This window comes from Toxorhynchites rutilus, chromosome 2 (assembly GCF_029784135.1).
Source record: "Toxorhynchites rutilus septentrionalis strain SRP chromosome 2, ASM2978413v1, whole genome shotgun sequence".
Lineage (NCBI taxonomy): Eukaryota > Metazoa > Arthropoda > Insecta > Diptera > Culicidae > Toxorhynchites > Toxorhynchites rutilus.
Genome location: NC_073745.1, coordinates 15,142,184 through 15,153,214, shown reverse-complemented (window position 1 = coordinate 15,153,214; position 11,031 = coordinate 15,142,184).

Genomic DNA, 11,031 nt, shown 5'->3' with positions numbered 1-11,031 from the left:
GTCGGGTAGCGGGTCAGTGAACGTTATTCAAATTCTGCGACCTGTTGGTAGAGGTGGAGCTGTATCCTAAATTGCTAGTGGTAAATCCGTGTGCGACGGAAAAGATACAATATCGCTACTATGAATATTATTACCATCACAAACTCAACCTGTATTTAAAATAACTCCAGCTGTATGCTTGCTGAACGAGGCCAATAAGTTAGACTTTTTTTTAAAAAATACTGCACTTGCAAAAAACATTGAATTTTGTTTTGGTAACTATTGATTGTATTCGTTTTTTTATAGTTTACGTGGTCTCGGGACCAAGAGCGCTATATTTTTTTATATTTTTTCTTGAAAGCTGAGAAATTTTTTTTCATAACACAGCAATTGAATTCGTTATTTTGTTATTCTGAAAATTGTACTGCAACATTGTAAACAGCTACTCAAAATTGACGTGTTTTATAACAACTGGAAACTTAAATATCATGCAATCAAAAGTTTCTTTAGAAAGCATGTAAAAAAATGTATTTGCTAAGTTTTAATCGTGGCCGTTCAAGATGGTTTTCGTGAAGGCGGTTCCAAAAATTGCAGCACCAAAAACTAAAACTGGACTTGGATGATTGATGGCAATCAAATAACATAAAGTTATTATTAACCATCAAAACAATTTATAGTTCTATTCGACTTTTCCATCCATACTCAAAGCTGAAATAAAACGAATAAAACGAATAAAACGAATAAAACGAATAAAACGAATAAAACGAATAAAACGAATAAAACGAATAAAACGAATAAAACGAATAAAACGAATAAAACGAATAAAACGAATAAAACGAATAAAACGAATAAAACGAATAAAACGAATAAAACGAATAAAACGAATAAAACGAATAAAACGAATAAAACGAATAAAACGAATAAAACGAATAAAACGAATAAAACGAATAAAACGAATAAAACGAATAAAACGAATAAAACGAATAAAACGAATAAAACGAATAAAACGAATAAAACGAATAAAACGAATAAAACGAATAAAACGAATAAAACGAATAAAACGAATAAAACGAATAAAACGAATAAAACGAATAAAACGAATAAAACGAATAAAACGAATAAAACGAATAAAACGAATAAAACGAATAAAACGAATAAAACGAATAAAACGAATAAAACGAATAAAACGAATAAAACGAATAAAACGAATAAAACGAATAAAACGAATAAAACGAATAAAACGAATAAAACGAATAAAACGAATAAAACGAATAAAACGAATAAAACGAATAAAACGAATAAAACGAATAAAACGAATAAAACGAATAAAACGAATAAAACGAATAAAACGAATAAATCGAATAAATCGAACAAAAAGAATTAAACTAATGAAACGAATAAAACGAATAAAACGAATAAAACGAATAAAACGAATAAAACGAATAAAACGAATAAAACGAATAAAACGAATAAAACGAATAAAACGAATAAAACGAATAAAACGAATAAAACGAATAAAACGAATAAAACGAATAAAACGAATAAAACGAATAAAACGAATAAAACGAATAAAACGAATAAAACGAATAAAACGAATAAAACGAATAAAACGAATAAAACGAATAAAACGAATAAAACGAATAAAACGAATAAAACGAATAAAACGAATAAAACGAATAAAACGAATAAAACGAATAAAACGAATAAAACGAATAAAACGAATAAAACGAATAAAACGAATAAAACGAATAAAACGAATAAAACGAATAAAACGAATAAAACGAATAAAACGAATAAAACGAATAAAACGAATAAAACGAATAAAACGAATAAAACGAATAAAACGAATAAAACGAATAAAACGAATAAAACGAATAAAACGAATAAAACGAATAAATCGAATAAATCGAACAAAAAGAATTAAACTAATGAAACGAATAAAACGAATAAAACGAATAAAACGAATAAAACGAATAAAACGAATAAAACGAATAAAACGAATAAAACGAATAAAACGAATAAAACGAATAAAACGAATAAAACGAATAAAACGAATAAAACGAATAAAACGAATAAAACGAATAAAACGAATAAAACGAATAAAACGAATAAAACGAATAAAACGAATAAAACGAATAAAACGAATAAAACGAATAAAACGAATAAAACGAATAAAACGAATAAAACGAATAAAACGAATAAAACGAATAAAACGAATAAAACGAATAAAACGAATAAAACGAATAAAACGAATAAAACGAATAAAACGAATAAAACGAATAAAACGAATAAAACGAATAAATCGAACAAAAAGAATTAAACTAATGAAACGAAAAAATCTAAAACTCTACTATCTGTAATAACAGATTCCTGGTCTCAACGAAACGAAAACCATACGAACTTCAGAAAATCATGCTGCGAACCGATATTTTTGAATCTCGTTTTTGTCGATTTTTAATTTTGTCGATGAATAGGCGGCAGTAATTGAAAAAAAAGGTAAGGAAGCTTTTGGAATGATACATGTTTTCTGCGGTAGGTAATTCTTTAATTTGAGTTTTTTACGGCTTTCATACTAAGTCGAAGACCTTCTTTTCTGTGAAACAAATTTACATTTAAACCCCTCAAGAAGTTAAAAAAAATAAATTCTGAAATCTTTAAATACAAATTTTTGGTTTAGAATTGATTGAATTTGAGAAATGAATTCGAAAAATCTGTAGAACTTCCGAATATCTGGTTGATTTGGACACTCTGTTGGGAATCCGGTACAGTGGCTCGGTAAAGGCATATTCAACAAAGTACAGTCAGGGGACTATGAAGAAATTCGCCTTCGTATTCAATTGGAAACGAGTTTTTGTTGCTTCCAACAATTGCTCCGTCAACGAGACTCAACATTCATTCGGGCCTTTAGTTGCTATCTCACTCTACGACTCGACTATCGCATTTCAATCTTCGTTTTTATCTAGCTTGACCCGTAACTTTGTGACTTTGTAGCTTTGTATGTAGCGCTGTACCACATTAATAGAAATTTCACCCTCTTCCTGCTGACCGATTGATCTGAAATTTGGAACACATCTTAATTTCTGGTGTCATTATAAAACTACGTATTCCATGATCTTGAAAATCCAAGATGGCGGCCGCTACAAAATGGCGTATTACATATTTTCTCAGAACCCCATCAAAATGGATATCAAATGAAAGGGATTGATTAGTAGAATACAGTTATTTATGAATGATTCAAATCCAAATGGCGCCATATAAATATTTTTTCAAAACCTCATCAATATGGGTATCAAATGAAAGTGCTCGTCTAGTAGAACATAGCAGATCATGAAAAATCCTATTCCAAGATGGCCACAGTCCCCAAAAAAATAATTACTTTTTAAATGATTTTATTCAGTTTGACCTGTGTGTATGTATGTTTGAATGTTTGTTGGGTTGTCCACATTAATAGCAAATTGACCCCGTTCTTGGTGACTGATTGATCTGAAATTTGCGAGACACCTTTAATTCTACATTATTATAATACAACGTATTCCATGACATTGGAAAAATCTATTGAACCGTCGCTAAAAAATGGCTGAATGAGTTGACTTGGAGAACACAAAACATAATAAACAATTGGAGGGATTACCAAAAATACACAGTCGACCATTTTTTGGCGGCGATCTATTCGAATTTATGTTGTTCATAATGCAGTGTAACGGGTGTTAAATAAAAAAATGAGATTTTTTTCAATACCTTTCAGTAACTCAAATAAAGAGCGTAAAATTTTCTTTCTCCAAGAAAATTGCTCTTTGGGCTCACTAGAAACAGTAGGCGTGTTTGGCTTTGCTAGATTGAATTTAGTCAAAACAAAGATGGCGTCGAAACAGAACGTGCTCCCCGAACGCATTGTACGGTTCTACGAAACGCATTTCCAGCAAGGAAAAAAGTTCACGGTGGCACATTTTAATGAAGAAAATGTACCTGTCAGTACGGTATATCGTATCCTGGGTTCCCTGAACGTAGAGCAGAAATTCGGAAGTGGTCGTCCGGTGACGATAATGACGAAGCAGAGGAAGACATCGTTAAAGAAGCTGTTTGACAACAACGACGCAACCAGCCTGCGTGACGCCGGTCGCAAATATGGCTGCTCCCACGTATTGATCCATCGGACCCTCAAGATGGAAGGAATCGTCTGCAGGAAGAAGACGAGGTCGACGGAGTACACGGAGGAGCAGATTGAGACGGTTAAATCACAGTGTCGGTGGATGACCAAACAATACCGCGGGACGTCTTTTGTTCTGGACGACGAAAGCTATTTTCCGCTGTTCAAATCGCATATTCCAGGAAATGATAATCACTACTCCAGCGACAAGTCATCCACACCGCCTGAAGTGAAACACAAGTTCAAGCACAAGTTTGAAAAAAAGGTTATGTTGTACATCGCCATTTCCGACCGGGGCATTTCAAAGCCTTGGTTTGAGCTGAACGGTCTGGCAATCAACCAACAAATCTATCGAGAAGAGTGCCTCGATAAAATCCTGCTGCCGTTCCTGAACGAGCATCACGCGGATGGGAAGTACGTCTTCTGGCCGGACAAGGCGTCTTCCCATTACGCCAAGAAGACGCTGGCGTATCTTGAGAAGAAAAAGATACCGTTCGTGCCGAAAGATCGTAACCCAACAAACTTGCCCCAGTGCCGCCCAATAGAGGATTTCTTTGGCTCACTCAGTGCCCGAAGCAACTGACTACAAGAATTCGGAATTGTATCCGGAAAACGGACGTAAGTGCCGTACAACGTTCTTGTGAGAGCATCGCGACAAACTTGCGTCGAACAGCAGACCACGGCCCTTACTCAAACATTCACTGAGATTTTTTTTGATGAAAATACATTTTTTTTTTTTTTCCCAAAATATATTTTTTATTAAGGCACATGTGGCGTTAGCCTGACGGGGCCGGGAGTCCAATATTTTGACATATTTTGTCTTACAACTATGTTAGTAATATGTAACCGATTACTTGCGGTTGGCTCGAGGTTAGTATTACAAGTGTTCTCATAATTGGTATGTTGCAGTCTTCGATGCTCTATACGTGTGCCCGACACGGGCTACTTCCTATTGGGATGCAGCTGACCATTAATCAGCAACGCTCCCTAGTCTGTACCCCATATCTAGCGTGGTGCGTCTTTCTCGACTCGAGGAATCCAGGATAGAATGGTCACTAGCCGGCGCAATCATCAGTTCGTGTAGAGTTGTCATGAGCGGTACAACCTTTGGCTCTTGTTGAATGATCAGTGGACTGCACAACCTTTGGCCCGTGCATCTGTAAAGAGTGTGTGTATGTATTGCTGCGACTAAGTAAAAATTTATCGATCGCTAGGAGGGCTATGAAACGGGGACACAACGAAGGAAACATCATTAAACGTTGACATCGGCGTTTCTGAGGAACAGGTATAGATGAAGCAGAAGATCAGGATCCCGGCTACTTAAGATATCCCGGACGGGGATATCCGATTGTCTGCCTTTTGCTCTCAGTGCTCTAGAGAGCTGAGAGCGAGCAGCATGGAACCGGATACACGACCAGACAACATGCTCGATGTCGTGGTAGCCATCGCCACAATCACAAAGATTGTTTGCTGCGAGCCCAATGCGATAGAGATGCGCGTTTAGGTTGTAGTGATTGGACATAAGCCGAGATATCACGCGAATGAAATCACGACCTACATTCAATCCCTTAAACCATGCACTCGTCGAGACCTTAGGGATAATCGTGTGTAACCAACGACCGAAATCATCTTCACTCCACATGCGCTGCCAACTAACGAGTGTGTCCTGACGAGGAATGTGAAAAAATTCATTATAGGCAATTTGCCTTTCAAAAAGTGTGCCTTCTGAAGCGCCCACCTTAGCTAGCGAGTCCGCTTTCTCATTCCCCGGAATCGAGCAATGAGAGGGAACCCATGCTAAGGTAATCTTGAATAATTTTTCGACCAAAACACTCAATAGATGTCTTATTCTTGTTAGGAAATAAGATGAGCGTTTATCAACTTTCATTGAGCGGATTGCCTCTATTGAGCTGAGACTGTCTGAAAAAATAAAATAATGGTCGATGGGCAGTGTTTCAATGATCCCTAGAGCATAGTATATCGCACCCATTTCTGCGACATACACGGAACAAGGATCTTTGAGTTTGAAAGAGGCACTGGAATTTTCATTGAAGATGCCGAAGCCAGTGGACCCGTTTATGTATGAACCGTCAGTAAAGAACATTTTATCAGATCCAACTTTCCCATATTTTTCCGAAAATATCGACGGAATAACATTGGAGCGTAGGTGATCTGGTATTCCATGGATTTTTTGTCGCATGGACAGATCAAAAATGACAGAGGAATTGCAAAAGTATGGGAAGCAAACTTGGTTGGAGATGCCTGGTGAAGGGTGCACGTCGTGGGTAAGGTACTCATGGTATAAAGACATAAAACTTGACTGAGGAGTCAGCTGGAGTAGATTTTCGAAGTTATCAATCACCAATGGATTCATGATCTTGCAACGGATGATAAATCTGTAGGATAATTCTGTGAACCGAAGAGTGAGCGGGGGTACTCCTGCCAAAACTTCGAGACTCATCGTATGTGTCGAATGCAAACACCCCATGGCTATACGCAAGCAACGATATTGTATTCTCTCCAGCTTGAGAATATGAATCCTGGCAGCTGATCGGAAGCAAAAACTGCCATATTCTAACACTGACAATATCGTTGTTTTGTACAACTGAATGAGGTCTCCTGGATGGGCACCCCACCATGTTCCGGTAATTGTTTGGAGAAAATTGATTCTTTGCTGGCATTTCTGTAAATACATTATGTTATTAATAAAAAAAACTGAAATCGATTAAAAAAATTTTTTTTTATATGTGATTGAAAAAATTCTCATTTTTTATTTCACACCCGTTATTCTCCAAGTCAAACCAATCAGCTATTTTTTAGCGGCGGCCAAATTGAATTTTTCAAGATCATGGAATATGCAGTTTTATAATGACAGTAGAATTAAAGATGTGTTCCAAATTTCAGATCAATCAGTTATCAGGAACGAGGTCAAATTTCAATTAATGTGGGACAACCCTACAAACACTCAAACATACATACAGGGCAAAATGGATGCAAAATGAATGAAACCATGAAAAAGTAATTGTTCATTTGGGAACTGCGGTCATCTTGGATTCGGATTTTTCATGTTCTACTGTGTTCTACCAGCCAAGCCCTTTCATTTGATACCCATATTGATGAGGTTCTGAGAAAATATGTAAACCGCCATTTTGTAGGGGCCGCCACCTTGGATTTGCATTTCTCATAAATAACTGTGTTCTACTAGTCAAGCCCTTTCATTTGATACCAATATTGACTATTATACAAAGTATTCAAATTTCCTGATCTAAAAATAAGAAAAATCAAAAATAAAATATTCCGGATAATCGAGTCTAAAATTCCGGAGAATCGACTCCCGGGTAATCGAGTCCGACCTGAACTACGGGTGAGTTAGATTTTTTTTTGTTTCGTACACGAAAGTTACTCACACATATAAAATAGCGTGCAATGTTGTGTTCAGAAACACTGACGAATTTGTGAATTTTGTTAATATAAACTTGTTTTTCTGTATGCTTTTTTACAAAATTGAACTCGGAGACAAAGTGAACTAGAATTTTGTTTAGAATTCCTCCCAAACTGCAAGTTTTTTTGCGCGCTATTTACCCTTAGAAAAATCCTCGGTCGAAAACTACTAAACACATTTGGTAATGCAAAATTAGTAGAATGTACAAATTTTTTGTACATATTGTCAACAAACCCGCATCCCTACCAGAGATTAGTATATTTTACTCGATAACATTAGTAATCTTGGATATTGTCATATCTGAAAACTGGTGAGAAAAACGCGTATTAACCATTTTCATTGTTCCCATAAGGCAATACGGAGGTATAATAAGGATATAATTCTGATACGTGCATTTTCGGCGAGAAAATGTAGCCGATATTGGGCTTCCGAATCATGGCATATGTGTTTATTAGTACGGTCGAAAACGACTATAGATTGGTAGTATTTACCAAAAAAATCGTTATATTTACTAATTATTTCTCTCAGTGTAGTAATATTAACAGGAGGACTTTTATAGCATACCTGATAACTGTCTAAATTCGTTGGTTTCGGTTCACAGTGTAGCCGTCCATTAATGGTGTAACTACTTTTTTGCATCAGCAATCAAGTTTTCATTAAAAAAAATGAGTGGGTTATATCTATGATATAACCGCAAGGTTGACGTGGGACTACCTTAGCTTGGCAATTATTTGTTTGTATTGATTAAATTCTTGTTTGAATGAAACAATTTCCGAATTCAATTGAATTCAATATATTTGCTTTGTGAGTAAAAAGATTGAACAAATGCCATGTGAGGGCAATTCATGCATTGCGATAGATTATGTTCTTCGTTAAAAGTAAATTTAATGACAGTCCTTTTACGTTTGGTATGATCCCTAGGACAAAATATGTGAACGGAAGGATTATCAAACGATTATTTTATTTTGCATTTCCCTCTGAAATCAGCATCTCTCAAGTGTACGTACTTCTCGAAGCTAATTTGATTGAAACTTGAAAGTTCATTCGCATCTAGCGTGTGCACGATTTTTCAGGTCCCTAAGTTTAGAAGATCGTGTTAGGGTAACATATTCTAGTCTACACAAAGGCAAGCGAGTAAAAAAGTACTCGGAGTTTGCATTCATTTGCAAAGTCCATTTCCCCAGAAACCTTGGTTTTCAAGTCTGTGTTGGGAAAACACATTTCAGTGGGAACAAAAATGCCCCCGACTTGCATGAATTTGCAATGCCAATTTTCCCACGCTACATGGATTTGGAGTCTGTGTTAGGAAAACACATTTCAGTCGGAGCAAAAATACCCCCGGCTTGCATGAATTTGCAATGACGATTCCCTCCAGGCACCTTGATTTTGAAATCTCTGTTAGGGAACACATTTCGGTGGGAACAAATGCTCCCCCTACTTTCATGTGTATGCAATGCCGATTTGTCCAACGCAGCATGGTTTTGAAGTCTGTGTTAGGGAACATTTTTCGGTGAGAACAAAAGTCTCCCTACTTCCGTGTATTTGCAATGCCGATTTGCCCGAGGCTGCTTGGTTTTGATGGCTGTGTTGGGGAAACCGTGAATCGGGCCAATCGAAACGAGGCAGTTAGGGCGCTTAGATAACGCTTAACATTTTACAGTTATTCAATTGTTTATCTAATGAAAAAACAGCATTTTATTAATTGCGATATATGCGTGGAAATATTCCCTATCAATTGATGCAAACATCCTTTCGATCCAGTAAGAAATGGGCGAGTTATAAGCATTCGAAATCTTTCATTTTTTCCTCCATGTTCTGTGTTTAGGTTTTCATTTTCATATATTCCGGTTAGACGTAGTCCCACGTCAATAAGTTAACTTTAAATAACTTCAAAATAGATTAAAATAAGATTGTGTACGCGGGTAACTAGATTCGTGTCAGGGGGATTGAAGAGGCAGATTTTTGTTCATTAGTCACGTCGATTAGAATAACGATTTGCTGGATAGTTCATCAGTCATCCTCGCTAGTCAATTCATGTTCTAGTCCATAATAATAATTCCATATAATGTTGACGGTGAATGCCGAAGTAGTCCTAATCTAAACGAAGTCGATTTCCATTAATCTTCGAATATTTAGGGCCCTGATCCTCAGTTTAGGTATGAAACTCATGCGCTGGTGTATCATTTTAGTGAAAATGCCATCATTGTCTGTTGCATCCGTCTATATTTGATGACGCATTTTGGCTAACATTTAAAAGTGTCAATGCGAAGAACTCAGTTTTCCTCAGTTTAATAGCTCGTAGTTAAATAATTAGGGGTATTTGTAGCAGGTAAATCAATTCAACTCACCCTTCAGCCACAGGAAATTGAACTATTTTGAAACAAAACCTCCAAAACTATATATTTTTTTAGTTCCATTTCTACCAAATCAACGACACAATTAGCTTCTCTCTAAAATGATCGTTCGTCTGGGACCGAGCCGAAGAACTTTTTATCGTTTTATTGATTTATGATCCCAGAATGCATCGCGCACTGTTCTGCTGATAGCGCTTTGGTTGCATCGGCCGGACATGTCGGAACTACAATGTTTCGTATAATTTGAAGAAATTAATATCTCAAAATTTATTGTCTACCTCTACGCGCCGCGCCAATCATTCTCCTTCCAGACAGTGTTTATTTTTATGGCGCTGGAGAAAATGAGTGATTCATTAGGAGCTGTTTATCGCATGGTCGATCTGGCGTCTCGTAAAACAGTGTCTCATCACACATTCCCAGCGTCTTGGGTTTGAGCATCGACAGCCGGCGGTGTTTAGATGATAAGGAAACATCTCCGGCGCAGTATTCATATTTAAAATAAATAAAAACTCTTTCAAATTTATTGTTGTCAAAAAACAATATGTTGTTTAAAGCATTAATGGGATTATACAAAACTAAGGAATGCCTTTTTGTGCGTCACTAGCAACACTGCGTGTAGAGGGCGATAATGCGCCCAAAAGTTATTGCTAATAATGAGTTTCTGTTTCATATAATAAAATATATGGATCCAACCACCAACCGAAAATTATCATATGAACAACATCTTAAAATAACATATCACAATGTTTTGAACGTAGCTTCTCAGTTTTACGATCATCCATCGTTGATGCGACACCCCCCAAGAAAGTCGTAAAATCCAGATCGAAAGAGTGCCGTGAAGCGGAGATATATTGGTTCCCAGCGATAGGCCTCGTTTCTTTGTTTCACTGATTTGGCATCCGCACACACAAACATACCTTCAAGCACACGTACATAGTCCAATGTTACAGATCCGGCTGCTGGATGCCAAGGTGCACCTCACGTCTGCTGGATAACTATCACTCGATAATGATGATAGGTGCGATCATCGGCTCGGAATTATTATGATTATCGGTACAACTTCCTTTCACGCATCACGATTTTGTTCCTCATTCTGAGGCGCGCAGAGA